Source organism: Manis pentadactyla, chromosome 12 (genome assembly GCF_030020395.1).
Source record: "Manis pentadactyla isolate mManPen7 chromosome 12, mManPen7.hap1, whole genome shotgun sequence".
Lineage (NCBI taxonomy): Eukaryota > Metazoa > Chordata > Mammalia > Pholidota > Manidae > Manis > Manis pentadactyla.
The window spans coordinates 21,128,838-21,146,944 of NC_080030.1; the positions used below are offsets into that span (position 1 = coordinate 21,128,838).

The following is an 18,107-nucleotide window of genomic DNA, read 5'->3' on the forward strand; positions in this document are numbered from 1 at the left end:
CCTACTTCACATAGCTGACCTTCATAAGTGCCGCCAGCAAACAATGAGCATTTAGTCCGGACACACTGGCTGCTCTTCAGTAAGCAGTACACGTGGGAAATAATAATAATTGACCCCATCAGAATGCATTCCTGTCTTATTCCTAAGTCAAAAAATGTTGTGAGCCATTATCTTTCAGTATGTGTTTAGTTACTGTATTTGTATGCATTTAATGTTTACTGTATTAAAGTGGATTAGACAATAGCATGGGGAAAATAAGCTAATTGTAAGACATTTTAGCTCGGCTTTAACTATCCTAATGTTTTAACTCATAGGGACATTTCATTTTTCTAAACTGGACATTCTGCTGAGATGAATGGGGACAGATGGCATCGCCCAGAAGCTGGTTATCCTGATGAAAGATTTCAGGGAATCACAGCTGTAAGCAACTGTGACCCTTTGACATCTTACATGGAGACAGGTTTCGGGAGAGAAGGGAGGCAGCATGTTAGCACAGCTGCTTCTCTGATATGAAAGCTGACAATGCTGCTGTCATTATTTTTTGTTTAAATTCTGCATCCCATTAGTTCGGATATGAAAAGCTGATCTCGTGACACTAATGTATTCCCATTTCTGCCATCATGAAAAGGCGTAATCTGGTTCATCAATGCTAGAATCCAATACCATTCACTCCAAATCATCTAAAGGCTAGACCCTCATCATCATGTCGTGTCATTTATTTTTAGAACCCAGTCAAGTTTGTTACATCAAGTAATATATGATCAACAGACAGTAAAAGTAATGAAAATGGGGATATCTTAAAAAATAAAAGCCACTTGGGCACCTGTGTCTGTCAGACTATTCAAGTACAAAATCAATGCCTGAGGCTGTTTTCCTGGCACTGGATAAACATTCCAATAGGCAGTGATAAATTAGAGGGTGAGAAAAAGTCTCTTATCTCTATGTAGACTAAAAAAGTACTTGACAGGGATTCTTACATTTGCTGTATGCATTCAGATAAAAAGGGCATGATTGGTTTCTCCTGGAAACTGAGTGTTTCTGCCTCAAATATTTTGAAAGAATATTTGTTCAGTCTAGATACCACAGATTAACATCATGGTGAAAGGTGAATATGAAAGATGGGACAGTTGACAACAGTGAGGTCATTTTAGAAGAATCTGGGAGAAGACTGAGAGAACCAGAGAGCACAGTTTATGTCCAAGACTGGTGAAAACGTGAAGTACATCAGGATGGGAATTAACCGGAGTAGTCACTTGCCTTCAATACTGGAAAAACTTCACCCATCACCTGATAGATGAGAATTCAATGTGAAATGCAACATGAAAGCTAACACATGGGGTGTTAAAGTCAGTTATCATCCCAATCATTTATGTTGCAGATAATGAACAAAACAGTGCAATTAAAATTATTTATCAAATTGAACAGGCAATAAAGTACAGATTTGCTGGGTAGATGCTTTCATCAGTGTTACCAATCAAAATATTTGTCCTCTATTTTGCCTAGGAAACAGTAAAACTAACATAATTGATGGCAGCTTCTGCTTCTTCATCAGTAAATGAGAACTACAATATCACAGGTCATCGTTGTGAAAGTTAGACTAATTATATTTATTCTGAGCTCATACTTTGGCCCTATTATTAGCAGTCTTTGCTCTGCAAACAGCATTCCACTTGCCACATTCTGAATACTCCTTGTTAGCACCCTGCCTAGCGCCGTGCCCAACCCTGACATGTTCAGGCCATTCTCTCATCCACTCCTAATACTGGTTTGCTCATCAGTTGGATCTAAGCTGCCTTTTAAGAAACTAAATTATTAAACATGTTAAATTAGACTTTCACAGTCAGAATTTCTTCTGAGAACTATGGGTTTCAAATATGCCATGTTCTAAAGAGACATACTAGCCAATACAAACAAGTCCCCTAAGGATTATAAATGTTCATCAGAGTGTTCCCCAAACTCTATTCAGGAAGGTGACCAGAAGGCAGAAGACTGTGCTGAGGGTTTTCTTAGAAAGTGTTTTAAGGGTACTTTGCGTCCACCACCCCCAACCAGGTAAAGGGTGCATTTCCTCTAATTCAAGCCCAGTAAAAGGGAACATGGTATTTACCCTAAAAAGCTTAGGAGAGACATAGAGACTAAGTAACTGGCCTTTATCTAGAAAAAGTCTAAACATAAGAGTTTGGCTGTAGTTATCTGTGATAGATGAGTGAAATAACACAGCTACATTGAAAATGGCTTGCCAGGTGCTTTCCATGGGTCAGAGTGGCCACTAAGGAAATTAGTCCATGAACTGCCATGAAAAGAGTTCACACCAAAAAACAGCATGTCAGGAGGTGACATCAATGGAAAGAGTCTGTGTGAGGTGTATCCCAGGACTGAGATGTCGGCATTTTCACAGCAGAAGCATCAACACCATATTGCAATGGCAGAAGTCAAGCAAGACTTTAACGTTTCTACAATGTTTCCCCTCTTCCCATTCACCCTGGAGGGACTAGAAGAAGCACAGCTAAGAGAAGAAATCAAACCACACCTTCTTCCTCACTATAGGCTTCTGGGTCAGGCCCGAAGATGAATGGAAAAGAGGGAAAGTTTCACGTGAATAAGAAATTGATATTTTGACTTAGATCCTACAGTTCTTTCTTGTGCAAGAAACTATCAATATCTGAAATTGACAGAAGTTTTCCAGAGCTTTTGTTCTGTGGGAGAAAGGGTCATCTGGAATGGGTCAGAAAAAGCTGCCTCTTTTTTCACTACTGAGTGCAAATCATTCAAAAGATGGTGATTATTAATGTTTAGTGTTGTTTCCTTAACATATTTTCCTTGCCAGTGTATTTTAAATGCTAAAAATGAATGCTTGGAAGGGTTCTTCTGAACTGTTTTCTCCCCAAGCACAGTGTCCCCAAAAGGCTGCTACTCTTGAATCTCTGCCACACATTTGCCTTATGCATTCATTTACTCATTTGTTCATTTAACAAATATCTATTAATATCCTATTATGTATGCATAAAGGGAGGACAAATGGCATAGTTGTTGAAAGCATGGGCTCTTGTAGTCAAGATTTTCATGGTTTGGGTCCCAATTTCCCCACTGGCTACATGTGAAAACATAGAGTTGCTGTATTTTGAAACACCCCAAAATTGTAATATTTCAAAACAACAACTATTAATTTGGCTCACCTATGTCTCAGTATTTGGGGCAAATTGAATGGACTCTATTTCTGGCCTCAAGTGGGCCGACTCATGCATCAGCGCTTAGCGGCTGGGTCTGCTGGGGACTTCTTGATCTTGGACTGCCTCAATGGTGATAGTGCATCTCTGCTCCATATGGTCTCTCATCCTCCAGCAGACAGACATCAACATTACTTCTGCTGCATTCACAAGGCCAACCCAAATTAACGAGGTAGAGAAATAGATTTCATCTCTTGATGGGAGAAACCCAAAGTCACATTACAAAGAGCCATGGATCTGCGGAAGGTAACATGTGGAGCTATTCTGGCCGTGTATACCACAGCTACTGATGCAATGAGAGAGCGGAGCAGCAGCCAGATGATTCAGGGCATGTAGGACATAAGAAGTTGGAGTCTTTTTATTAACAGAGGTTTAAGTCACTGGAGGCTGGTGTGATTTATGTTTTTGAAGTATTACTTAAGAATCTTATATAGGTAATATGTTGCAAAGGGCGAGAGCAGAAGCAGAGTGACCGTTTAGAAGTAATGGCAGCAATATAGGCAATATTGGATGATGTCATGGATAAGCAGCTGGGAAGCTAAAGAAAATTCAATTAAGTCAGGAAATAAAAATACAGCTGAGGATAAAACTTTCTGTTACATAAACTGTCAAGGATGATGCCAAGAGCTTTAGCTGGGGTAAGTTATGATACCTGTGGAGAGAGTGAAAAAGTAGAGAAAAAACAGGCTTGGTGAAGTGATTGAAATCCAATCTTGAAATATGACGTTTATGATTTCCAATACTTATTCAAATGGTGACATCAAGTAAGCAGTTATCTATGAGTCTAGAGGCCATTCGAGTGCTTAGAGCTAGAGTAATCAGCATACTAATGGTATTTTAAAACATTGAAATATATTGATCACTGGAGAGAACATTAAGTCCAGGACCAAATCTTGTGAAAACCAAATATTTGGAGGCTATTAAAAAGATGAGAAGACCGCAAAAGTGACAGGAATGTCCCAGGAAATCATCAGGCAGTTGCAAATAAAAGGTAACCTCAGAACTTTCGCATTTCATATTGAAATGTTGGGCTGGATAATCCTTTGTAGTCAGGGGGTACCTGGCCTCTACACTCTAGATTCCAGTAGTGCCTCCCACTTTGTGACAGCAAAAAATGTCTATAGACATTACCAGGTAACATCCAGGGGTGGGGGTGGGGGTGGCAAAAATCTCCCCCAGCTAAGAACCACTTCTAAACAAAAAAAAAGAGTTGTCAGCTCCACCAGGTAGTACTAAGCAGTCAGACACACTGTAAGAAGATAATAATCCTGATGATACAGTCCTTGTCCAGGGCCAGCAGGTTCAAGACCCAATACATATTGCTCTCCAAGCCTGGTTCCTGGTACATAACTCCTAAAACCCTCTTAATTTCCCAAGTGATAAGAGCACTAGCAGCATCTTTGGCTCTATTGAGCCAACTCTGGGTGGACTCCTGAGGTGACAGCCACCAGCAGAACAAGTAGTGATTAGAAGTTTGGAATTTTCAGCTCCGCCCTCCATCCTCCAGAGAGGGGAGGGGGCTGGAAGTGTAGTTAACAATTGATAATGTCTACAGGAGAAAGCCTCCACAAAATCCCAACAGTATAGGATTCACTGAGCTTCCAAACACATATGGGCTGGCAAACACATCCGCACAATAGGAGGGTGATGCCCCCCAACTCCATGGAAACAGAGGCTCCAGCTTTGGGGACACTCCCAGACCTCACCCGATGTGTCTGTTCACCCAGCTGTTCATCAGTATAAATTGGTAAATACAACTAGGCGTTCCTTTGAGTTCTGTGAGCCACTGTAGTAAATTAATCAAACCCGAGGAAGGGGTTGTTAGAACCTATGGTTGTTAGTGGTGTCTTGTGACTGGGTTAGGGGAGTCTTGTGAGACTGAACCCTTAAACTGTGGGATCTGATAGATAGTGACAGAATGGAGTTAAATTGTAGGACACCCAGCTGGTGTCACAGAGAATTGATTCGTGTGGGAAAATACCTCCATACATTTGATGACCAGAAGTGTCAGAAGTTAAGTGTTTTTTGTGTGTATGCAGTAAAGGAAACAGACAAGAGAGAAACACAGTAGGAAAACACTGGGTTTTTCCCTTCAAAAGAAGGAAAAAAACTGATTTTCTTTTTCCATCACACAGTTCAAGACTGAAGGCAAGAAAAAAATGATACCCTAGCTTGAAGACAGTCATGCAGGAGGAATTCCTTCTTCTCACTGGACAGTCAGAACTTTTGCTCCATTCAGGCCTTGAAGTGATTGAATGAAGCCTGCCCACATGGCGGAAGTCTGCAGATTCCAATGTTACTATGATCCAGACACAACTAAAATTGAATCAAATACCTAGGCACCCCATGGCCCAGTCAAGTTGACACATAAAACTAGCCATTAGAGGGGTCATGGGAGAAGAGGAGAAAACTGGAAAAGAAACAAATCCAGGAGTTTTGTCTTTACTAGAATAATGTCTCTGCTATTTAGCCATTGGTGCAGCTGGCTGAGAGCCTCCCTGTATAGGATCCGAGGTCAGGACAATCAGGACAAGGTCACTCCCTAGGCCCCTTCCAACCTCCACTCTTGCTCCATCCCAAATAGTGAAGTGACTGGATATTAGCATATTATTATAATTACACTAGCCTCTTCACCTATCTGTAATGTCAGATTTACTCACCAGAAACAGTCTTCTACTTAGGTAAATGTGCCAGTTGATAGCTATGGAATGGATAGTGTTCCAAAGATACAGGCATCTAAAAGTATACCACCCAGAACAAATCAGAGAAGGCCGTAAACTCCCTTTAGCGTTTACTCCACCTGAAGCATTTACAATTTTACAGTCATGATCTGAACATGCACATGCCTGGCCATCACTCCCTGTCTCTGGGATTGACCAGATCTCCCTTCTCTCCACCTGTTTCACTTGTCCTCATAATGCCTGTGAGAGTTCTCAGCTCTCTACACTCTGGTTTCACTTATAAATCTCAGACTCAGCTTTGATAACCCATTAGGAAACAGTCCCCCAAGTGATTGACGCCAACCAACAGTAAGCTTAACTCAACTCACTCTAGGTCATAATTATAAGGCTGAGGGTAAACGATGTTCTTCCTACCCACCCAGGTCCATGAGACCTGTAACCACCAGGTCCACTTTGCCGGGCTCCCCACCAGTGAGGCGAACTCAGGAAATCCATAATACACTTGTTTCTGAAGATAGCTTTTACCACTTAATCCATACTCTTTGCCTACTTTCTATTGTAATCAATGCAGTTTCACTAGATGGATTTTCTTTGTGAGAAAACAAGCCCACCCATATTAGATGCAGACTAACAATTATGGTTATGTTCACTAATATTCTACCCCAAAATAAGTTGACACCTGAAAAGGAAAAATAATGAACAAGTGTATTATTTTCACATGCACATTTCACTGAGTTGTACATAAGAAAACCTCTAGTGTCCCTGTTTTGTCTCTCTCAACCCACATCCAATCCGTTCTGTGGTTTGTATCTGTTCTCATAGCATTCATAATCTAACAAGTTACAATTTAAATACAGAATGTTTTGCTTACTTTCTATCTGGAAACCCCCAACACTTCCATTAGAATATAAACTCCAGAAGGGCAAGAATCTTTGTCTGTTTTGTTCACGGGTAAATTCCAAGTACCAAGAACAGTGCCTGTAGCACCATTGGTGCTCAATATTAAGTGTTTGTTAAATGAATGAATTGAATTTCTCCCACCGGGCAAACAGTTTTGAAGTCGAGCCAAGAAGCAGACCGATCCAGTCTCCTGTATTCTCTTGTCTCTTACAGAAAAGCAGGAAAACTGAGGAACTTTTCCTGTAACCTTCCTGGTCCCTTCTTCTGACTTCTGCCTTAACCTTTGCTTCCAGCTCTGATTTGATTAACTGGCTTTAACCCAACTATTTCCCAGGAATCTGTCTGCTGTTTATTCATACTTGGGTAACAATCAGTCATGTTACATTTTTTAAACTACGGTTTTTATCCTTACTATGTCCTACCTCAAGTCCTGACTCATCCCAAATATCTCTTTCTATATTACCTTTACTCTTCAATTTATGACACTGGCCTTTGAAACCTTGTTCAAATGAATTTTGATTAGAAGAAATTGGAGACCCTTATCAGTATTAGAGTGGTAACAAGTAGTTGATATCTGTTGAATCAGATATCCTATCCAATTGAATCAGAGCCAAACCACAGAGTTGTTTGCATCAATATCAGAACTTTTTTTTCTCCAACAGTGGGTGGCACGGAACTGACTTTAAGCATGTCTTTGCCATGACCACATCATTACATGAATGCGATATCATGAACTCATTTAATGGCATCATTACTACATCAACCCAAACACCCACCCAGCTGCTGGGTGCAGACTAAGCTGCCTGAATACTCAGTTGAGAAGCTCTTCTGATTCAAAACTGCCAACAGTCTGGTTTCCTAACTGACTTTCTTCCCTTCATGATTTTCTTGGATAAGTTAGCTTCCACAAGTACCTGAGAGATTAAAAGAAAAGGTCAGAATTTCTCTTCAGAAGACGGAGTGCTCAGAATTGATGGCGCTACATTCTTATCTACCACGTCACCCCTTATTTGTCAGACCCAGTGAAATGCATTGCGTATCATTTGCTATTTTTAAATACTCTCTTTTTTTTTCATCACAGTGCAAGGAAATCTCAGAGCAAAGTGTATACAGATTAGGAAAGTCACAGGCACTCACTCTTATAAGACTTATTTCATCTTGATGAAAGTTTAACATTAAGTAAGTCTCTTTGGAGGTCTTCCTTTTCAAATCTATCAGTCAGCCACTACAGTGTTAAAGAGCTCCAGGAAATTGAAAAGATGTTATACACGGTTCTTGTCACCAAGTTCCATTATCCAGTTAAGAGAATAAATCATGAAAAGTTACCTTTATGTAAACAGTGCGAAATAATACACTATGATTCAGAGAAAAGGGAGAGATAATCTTAGTCCGAACTGATTAGGACTGGGGTAATTTAAATAGTTGAGATTCAGTCTGTGTCCTAAAACACTAGCTCTCATTGAATTGATGGCATGGAGTGTGTGAGTATTCCCAGAACAACAGAATGCCAGATGAGAAGCGGGTGGGTGTCCTGGGACAGGGCACTCGGCTTCCCTGATGCAGTACCAACCCAAGCTGTCCCGCCTCAGCCAGAGCTCCCTTCCTCTCCCGCCATGTAAGAGTGAGAAGGAGCCACATTGCCGAGGCCAACCCTTCCAATGGGCATCTCTGTGTCCTTCAGGATTTTATTCTTTAAAATTATCCTTTTGTCTCTCATTTATCTCAGCATTCTCCCTGCCTACGTATCCTTCTCAGTGCCTACAAACATAGACATTCCCCCTAACAACAAAAATGGGTATGCGGGGCTCAGTGGGAAAATGTCCACACAGCAAATTGCTGGGTGAGTTCATAGGGCTAATTAATTTATCTGTTCATTTATTAATCCCCTAGTTCAATCAATTTTTTACTGAATGTGTTTAATATAGTAGACACCATCCTGAGTGAATGTGGGAGATACAGGTGTGAACAAGCAGAAATAATTCCTGCCTTTACAGAGTTTACGTTTTAGTGGAGGAGACAGAAGCTAAACAAGTTCACTAAGTCATCAATTATATTCTGTGTCAAGTGCCGGGAAGTAAAGAAGCAGGGCTCCGTAAGCTTGAGCTGTGGGGTGGGCGCCACAAGGAGGGCCCGGAGAAGAGGTCTGCAGGGGACAGAACAGCGGACGCAAGCCTCTGTGGCACAAAGGACTCGGTATGTTCTGGCCGTAAAGCGGACGGGCGTGACCGAGGCAGACAGACAAGGGCTAACGGAGCAAGTGAGGCTGCAGTGCAAGCACCCTGGGCCTCCTCTGGGGCAGGCCTGGAGCAGGGTGAGCAGCTTGGCTTTTATTTTAAAAACAATTGGAGCACGGTGGAGTATTTTAATCCATGTATGTTTAAAAGTGTTAATGCATGGGGAATAGAATGAAGGGGCACAAATGGATGTCAAGAAATCAGTTATGTGGTTACTCCCAAAATCCAGAGGAGAGATGCTGACTTCTTGAGGTGGTTGCCAGGGAAAAGGCCATCCTAAGAAGGGATCCTTAACAGCATTCCAGGGAATGCATACCCATTTTTTGTTGTTAGGGGGAATGTCTACGTCTGTAGGCACTGAGAAGGATACGTAGGCAGGGAGAATGCTGAGATAAATGAGAGACAAAAGGACAATTTTGAAGAATAAAATCCTGAAGGACACAGAGATGCCATTGGAAGGGTTGGCCTCAGAAATGCAGCTCCTTCTCACTCTTAGATGGCGGGAGAGGAAGGGAGATCTGGCCGAGGCGGGACAGCTTGAGTGGCCACTGCCCCGGGGAAGCCGAGTGCCAAGACCGCCCTGACCCAGGAGATCCACCCGCTTCTCACCTGGCACTTGACTGGACGGTGACCAGGAAACAGGCTCCCTGCTGTCTCCGAAGAAGATGTCTGCACATGTTAGAGGTCAGTGACCAGAACCATCAGCAATTTGAAGAGGGCGATATAATCAGGTGGTGAGGATCAAGAAGGGGAGGGGTTGGTAAGGATTTGTGGTGGGAAAACCTTCCAGAAGCACAGAGAAGAGCAAAGAGCCTGACAGCTCCTTTCCCAATGTGTCCAGAAATACAGAAAGGAGACATTCTCCAAGATGGATACTCCAAAAAGAGATGTCAGCATGGCCTGGCCAGGTCTGAGTTAGGGCAGGAGCCCAGAACTAGCAAATCACACACCTGAGACAAAGTCAGAAGCTCTAACCCCAAGTGCAGACTCTTTGCACAAGGAGAAAGCAAGGCTAAGAGCTTGTGCCTGGAGTAGTAATTGGAAGCACGGGATTGAGCAAATTCAGAGATTTTCAAATAATGTAGGGTTAGCTTGAGGGGTCATATGAATAATAAGGAAGAACTTATCTCCTGAAGTTTATGAAATTGATTAATCTTAACCTCCTGGAAAATTGCCATAATTGCCTCCACAAGACTCTGACTGGATTAGTACTTGATCACTCCAGCAAGAAAAAATAAGCCAAACCAAACAGGCTTCGACAGTGTGCTCCCCAGTACAGAGCTCTTCATCTTTACCACCCTCGGATTCTTCTGAATGCTCTCACACACCAACTTTCCAAGTCCTGTTTCTCACACGTCTGTCCCCAGCTTCAGGACCCCCCTCGCGAACTGGAACGAGCATCTCTCTCCGGAGAGAAGCCAGATTCCCAAGTCTCCATAGCTGGACCACTGTTTTAGAGACACAGCTCATCTGTGATGTGATTCTATTTCATTGCCCTGAACTAGTGATTTGGGAGGAAAGGGGTTTTCCTCCAGCTTGAGCTGATGATTATTCTCAGTAAGAGGGAAATAAATTGGCTCACTAAAGATTTTTGAGCAAAATATCTTGCTGAGATAGTCCAGGCTTGGCATTAAGGAAAATAGCAGCATAGGTCCACACTCCCCAGCTGGAAGAGGCCTCCACAGCCCCGAGTGAAGGTTTCACAGGGTCAAAGTGCCATTTGGGGCTAGTTTCCTACTGTTCTTAAATCTTCTGCAGCCTCTCTGGAACTTACTCATTCTGCTGATACTGCTATTTCACTTTCATTCCATCTAAAACTGTGGCTGTTCTGAAATGTTACAAGTTAGGTACAAATCAGAATGCTACGTAGGCAGTGTGGTGGTTTCGGGGGTGGGGGTGGCTCTATTAAGTAGAGTCAATTTAGTACTGGATAAAGGAAAGGCCTAAATTAGAATCGTGGTTGGCAGAAATAGTCTCCATCTGGCACTGTAATTATATACTACCTTGACCTGACCGGTCCTTGCTGTTCCGAGCACTGAGATTCCTCAGGGGGTGGCGGGGAGGGCGGAAGGCAGGGAGACAAGGTTTACAAGGCAATATTAGTTAGAAATATCTTCTGTATCTTTTTGAGAAATAACCTGTGCAAAATTTTACTTTTATCCGGCCCTCTGTCTTACAAGGGAATGCAACGTCCTGCCGCCTGGTGAATGTGACCCCTAATGGCCGGGATAAACAGACTGGGCGTGCCCGCTCTCTCCCCCCATGACGTCAGGCATTATTTCAGCTCTGACACCGTCTCAGCACCCTCTACAGCGACCTCGCTCCTGAGCATTTTTTTTTTAAAAGGTCAGTCTTAGTTGCTGCTGACATGCAGCATTTTCAAAGACTCAAAGTGGCCTTTATTACAACCCTTGGCTTCACCTTCTATGCCAACAGGAAATTTTATAAGACTCTAATCTCCCCTATGACCGTGGTGCCAGGAAGCCACGCTCTGCCACGGTTGGATATTGCCACCTACTGGCAAAATATATTCTGTTACCTTTCTACTTCCTTTTTTTTTTTTTTTTCTGTTTTGGCGCTTAGCATTTCTCCTAAATCCGTAAAGATTCAGCTTTTGTTTTTCTACTTAAAACCACAACAAGTTGGACTTCTAATCAAATAAAACCACCATTTCAATCTCTGCTCGTCAGAACCTGTAAGGTCTTGCCTTTTAGGGGTGAATCTACTGAGACAAAGCGGGAGCCCCCTTTGACTGTCAAATGCAGTATTATGGCCATTAGCCACCCCCCACCCCCGTTTTCTCAGGCCCTGCCCTAGCTCGCCTCCAAACCAGCAAAGGGCCAAGGGCCTTGCCCTGTCGTCTCGGCCTCCATATAGTCCCATCTGTAAGGAGACCCTGAACTGAGTTTTAATTCACCTCAAAGCCTATTACAGGCAACCACATAAATGGATTGCTTTTAAACAGAAAATGACACTGATTGTCGCTAAATATAACAAGTGCCTTATGTACATTTCATTGGAACCTCAAGCTTAAATTAGCCTGTCAGAATTTCACCATTCCTGGTGCCAGCGTGTCAAGTGACACAATTAGCTCAAGAGAATAAAGAAAAGGCTTGTCAGAGCCTCGTAGCATCACTCCTCTCGGGGCACCATCCCTTTGCATGGTGCCTGGTTTAATTCAGACTGTTCTCGTGCTTGACGTGTGTGTGTGTGTGTGTATGTGTGCGCGCCTGTGTGTGAGTGTGTGTTTTATCCTTCAAATGTCAAAATGATCACACAGTGAAGAGTTAGGGTAAAATCAGTATTTTTTACAAGGGCCCAAATACTTCTTTTTCCATTTTATTTCCTTTATTTCCCTTCTGCAGATGAGAATTTATAAAGACCGAATCCTAGCCTTTGTGAGAAAAACAAAGTATGCTGAGCAGAAGAATATAAAATTCACGCTGGAACTGGAAAGATCAAAGCTTTAGGGACACTGGTCCAGCATGACTAACACCCCCCAGGTCTAAAGGCTGCAGGACAACCAAGGGTCAGGTCTTCTCAGAAGGCCAGGCGACAGAAATCAGTTTGCATTTAATGCTGAACCAGAAGATGGGTCCCTCTGGTGGCACGTCCTGCCCCAGCAGCCCTGAGTGGGCTACTGGGTCCTCGAGGGAAAAGTCTAGCGCCCTGCCCCCCGAAAGGCCGGCCTGACGCCAGGAGGTGGAAAGGTCTCCTGCGGGGAGAGCCGGACGGGTCAGATCCCCCCACGGCCTGTGGACGGCACTGTGCGGGAGGAATGCGCCCCCCAGACGTGCGCGTGTGCGGCTCACAGGGACTCGAGCGAGCTCTGCGCCCCTGTGTGCCAGCCTGGGGCCCCAGCCGGCGACGCCGGGCCCCAGACAGAGGGTGGGGTGGGGGCTGGGCTGGAGCAGCGTCGCCAGTGGAAGTGCCCCACGTGCTCAGAAAGGAAAGTTTCTATGCGCAGATTATGAAAACCCTCCTTTGTCCTTAAAGACTGGTCCCGTGTGGCATCAGTCAGGGGTCTCCAGAGAAACAGCGCCAGGAGGGGCCACAGAGAAGGACGAGATGGACTTCGAGGACCGGGTTGCAGGGTGTGGCTGGCCGGCAGGACAGACGCTCAGGCCAGGGGGCCCCGCCGCCTGGGGGCCGAGTTCCTCCTCCAGGAAACCTGCCTGCATTCCTCAGGCCTTCAGCTGCTCGGATGCGGCCCACCCACCTGCACTGTGACTGTGCTTCACTGCAAGCCGACAGGTTGTTACACGTTCATCACAACCCTGGGGTATCCTCACAGCGACATGTGGGCTGGTGTGCGGCCACACAACCAGGCATCACAGCCCCACCAGGCCGACACGTAAAACTAACCCCCACACGCCCCCCAGGACAACTCAAGTTCCGTCTCCTTCTGGCTGCCTAAGAGACAATGTACTAAATATAAAACTGTGCCTTGTTCATATCACTTAACATTCTGCAACATTCAGGTCCTGCTTTAAAGCACAACCGAGTGCATTGTCACTTCCTCTCCCCAGCCTCCAGGCTTTCCACTCTGTCTTTCTTACCAAATATCCGGCTTTGGAAGAGGCGGCACTCCTCATGTCCGAGATCCGGGCAGCCGGCCTCCCTCATCAGGCCCACAGGCTCCTGCCTCGCCTGCCCCAGGAGGCCGCTCCCAGGTGAGGCTCTGCGCGGGGCCTCACGTTCACAGCACGCTGGTCTGCTCACAGGGCTGGCTCTCCACCTCACCATGCACACACCTGCCAACCAATGTCAAATGCCCCTCTGTGGCAAATAAACTGCTGGTGCCTGATTACAGAAGCTGAATAGAAATCAGCAAGTATAACCTGATCCACTTGGTTATTTTGATTAATTCCTAGGAGAAAACAAATGTATTTTTTTCCCCAGGTATCTCTCACCCAGCACATGGAAAGAGTCCCCAAAATGTCTGGGATCTTAAGTGCTTTTTATAGGATTTATGGGCTGTGGCATCACGAGATGAAGTCTAAGGTGTGGTTACCGCTCTTGACAAATCACACAGAAAGAGACAACAGCAGGTGGCCTGCTGTCATCCCTCCAGCTTGACGACTCAGTCTGCAGGCCTGTCTGGACATGGAGTGTCAGAGTGGATGACACCATGGACAACACTGCCCTGAGTACAAGCATTGCTCAGCGCACTAATAAATAAACACTGGAATTAGATATAGAGAAAATTGTTGTGCATAAAGGCTTAGAGAAAAGAAAAGGAACCATGACAGCCAAATGTATATACAGGAAGGAATAAAGAATTCAGGATTCTGACCTGGTGCTAGGAACATAGCTGTCTAAGCAGTCAGCCAGGAGCAGGTCGGGAGAACAGTACATCACCAACAGTCACAGGCGGCTGAGCTAAATGGCAGCTTGAGATGGAACAGACTGTAGGTCTGACTTCCAGGAAGCAAGTCAGTTTAGGCTAGCAATTACCCCGTAACATTTCTAAAATAATTATTATTTTATTTTGGGGGTAGAGAGACTATAGTCTCTAGTACATTTATACTTTTTTACTATTTTATTCCTAATTTCAGTTTTCTAACTGCTTTGTTGATATATTTAATACACTACACTGTATATATTAGAGTGTCAAATATCATAATTTGCGAATTTTAACAAGTGTATATGCACAATTAAGGTTAGGACACACGGACCATGTACAAAGTTTATTTCTGTCCCTTTGCAGTCCTTCCTTCCTACCTTCCCACTTCACCTTCATCCGCATGCACTGCTAACCCACTTTTGATCATTACAGGTAAGTTTGCATTTTACATAATTTTATATAAGTGAAACTGCACAGTATAAGTCTTCCTTTGTTCTGCTTCTTCCTCTCAGCATCGTTATTTGGGAATTCATCCATTTGTAACCTGTACCAACAGTTTATTCCTATATTTGTTGGGTAGTATTCCATTATATGGATATACCACTTTTGTTTATCCATTCATCTACAGAAGGACATTTGCGATTTTTTTCCAGTTTGCACCTTTTGCAAAAAAAAAACTGCCATGAACATTTGTGTACAAATCTTTGCATGGATGTGTGCTTTCATTTCTCTGGAGCAAATCCTAGGAGGTGGATGCCTAGGTCATGTGGGAGATGTATGTTCAAGTTTTTGGGAAACTGCCAGACCCTTTTCCAAGGCAGTCATACAGTTTTACAGTCACACCAGTGGAGTGTGAGAGTTCCAGGTCCTGCACACCCTCAATCAACACTTTGTGGCCATTCTTTTTAATGGAAGACATTCTGACAGTTGTGTCCCACAGTAGATTTAATTTGCATCTCCCTGAAATCTAGCATGTTACACATCTTTTCACATGCTTATTTGCCATGTTTTCATTAATTTTTCTCATCATTTTTGGCTTAATTACCATAATTTGTCATTTATTTTGCATAAATTCCCAAGGTATAATTTTCTTCTAGTCTCTATTATTTACATGTGAAATATACAGCAGGACATTTATAGTCAATTAATTGCAAGAAAGTCTTCTAGGTAAAAATGAACCAAAACAAATATTTAGTTTTATATCCAAGTCCATTTGAAAAATAGACTTTCCATACATCAATTTATCAAAGAAAAAATGTGCTATTTCTAAAGAAATATATTTTCTCATGTAAGTCCATTTATATTTAATAATCATTTGTTTTAAATCATTTGGAGGAGACTTGAGAAACTCATAATACAGTAACTGCAAATTATTTTCTTAAGTATAATTTTCAGTTTCAAGGGGTGTTAATACAGATTTAGAAGATACTTTTCTGCCAATATTTACGCATTATCTCACCCATAGTTGCCACTTTTACAACATTCAACTGCTCCATTCTTACTATTCTTATTAATTTCAAAGGTTTCCAAGACTTTATCAGAGTACAAAAAGCATAAATAAGCAAATTCCATTGGTCAAGTATGTGAATATCGATATCCAATGTATATATGTGTTTAGGTATGTGAGAAAAACAAACAAAGAGCAAGTTATGTTTCCTTTGAAAAGCATTATTATAAATATGTAAATCCAGCAAATGAGACTATACATTTGGAATTCTCTACTAGAACACTATATCGAAAAAAAAAATCCCAGGCATGTAAAAGGTCAAATAAACACTTGTAATTGTAAAACATCTATTATTCTAATAATCTAACAAACAATAAATATTCACATTTCTGTAATATGCCTTTTGACTTCTTACCCATCAGCTGTTATTTCTCTTGTCTAATCATGCTTCTTAAAAGTACAGTTGTGCTTTGAGAAGTTTTTAAGATGTCCATTTGGCTAAACAATTGCATTATAGTAATGCAAACCTTCCTGGCAAAACAGAGAAATGCCTTGTTCATCAGTGAAATAAAACCAAGTCTGCACAGGAAGGCTCTGCAGCAGCGAAGACAGGGTGGAGAAGGAGAATGCGGGGAAGTGAGGAAAAGCAGTGAGGTGTCAGAGATTGAAGAAAGGGTTAATTCGGTGAGAGCAAATTCGTGGGAGGGAAAACCCTAGAAGAAAAGTGTTCAAGCACCTTTGGAAAATTGGTGAAACAGTGAATATTAAGGAGAATTTCCATGGTCGATTCTCAAGTTAGGGGCCAGAGTGGCCCAGCATCTCTTTATACTCAGGTTTGCTAGAGGTTAGTTCTCAATGTGTGATTTGTCCTCACAGAACCAAATCCTTCAGGGCACCTGATGAACCCGTTTGTTTTTATTTCCTAGAAATTAACTAAGGCATACGATGGCAGGAGAGTTTGCCAAAACAAAAGAAAATAAAATACACAAATACACCAGCAATGTGGAAGTGAAACATGGGGAATGCCAGCATAAACGCTTGAGTTCACATTAGGATGTGTCAACATACACACTAAGTTGCTTTGTAGACAATTATGCCTGGGATAGTTGAGGAAAGAAAATAGATTTTTTGCCATCAATTTAAATAATTAAAATATACAATTAATGTCTTCATAGAACAAATACAAAATTGCTTTAAAACACTAATATTCTAAGAAGATCATCAAGAAAATAAATCTGCTATTGTCTTTAAGAGGTTATTTTTAAACAGTTGAAACCAATTTTCTTGGCCATATTTAATTTAATCATATTTTTGTCTTTTGGATTCAACTCAGAAATACAGAAAGTTTAAGTTTTGATTTCTTGAGCTTGTAAGCTAACCAAATTTTATCTAATCCTGACTGAGATTTTCGCTAAAGTCCTTTTTAAATCTGCATCAAATTTGCAAAATATAGTAAAGTAAAAGAAAAAAACTCACCTGTAAGCCATCGCTCCAAGATGAGTCTTATGTTTTCAACTATTACATATCCATCCAAACTGTGACTCTTAATTGCTTCCCAATATTCTACTGTATGAACAAAAAACAGGAAAAATTTGATATTGTAACATTATCCTTGCAGTGTAAGTATGCTCATCCCTGATCATTTTCATGAGAAATTCCAAGAAGTGAACTCACAGACTAAAAAACTGTGCACATGTTTAAACTCTGAATACACATTGCAGATCACTCTTCAGACAGAATATTTGTGCTAATTTGCATGGTCACCAGCTACACTTGGGTGTGCCCTTTTTAAGCATCTTACTAGTTTGCTTGATATAATACCATATATACTTTTATCCAAATATATTGATCTACATCTTGGAATAGCAAATGCGTGCCATCTACACTTGGAATGGCAAATGCGTGCCGCATACCCATTCACCATACCAGACCTACACGAAAGGAGAGATTTCTGATCAAACTCAGACAGAACGTTTTGTGTTGGAGTTGGGCTCACCTTCAAGATAGTTCTGCAGACAGCCCCTCACAATGGATTGGAGTTGGTGCTCCAGACAAAACGATTAGCCACTCTGGGGTGTGGCTCTCCCCTGGGACTTCCACGCATCTGCACCACTCCACTCAGAGGCAAGGCTGAGTGTGTGTAGTGTGAGCCGAGCTGCAGCCTTTCACCCTGCCCCAGAACACACTTCTCCTTATGAAACCTTTCCGTCACCTGAAAACCTAGACCCTCCTGTAGCTGCAGGTATTTTCTTAAGGTGTCCATTTAGCCCT

General features: G+C 42.5%; 1 long non-coding RNA gene across 1 annotated transcript in view; it reads right to left on the reverse strand.

The window, feature by feature from the left end:
- Window positions 1-13,927, reverse strand: part of LOC130680104 (uncharacterized) — an 81,095-nt gene extending 67,168 nt beyond the window's left edge. Inside the window, exon 1 of the long non-coding RNA XR_008993136.1 lies at window positions 13,602-13,927. This is a non-coding gene — a long non-coding RNA (uncharacterized LOC130680104). The remainder of the gene's footprint in view (window positions 1-13,601) is intronic.
- Window positions 13,928-18,107: the final 4,180 nt, after the last annotated feature.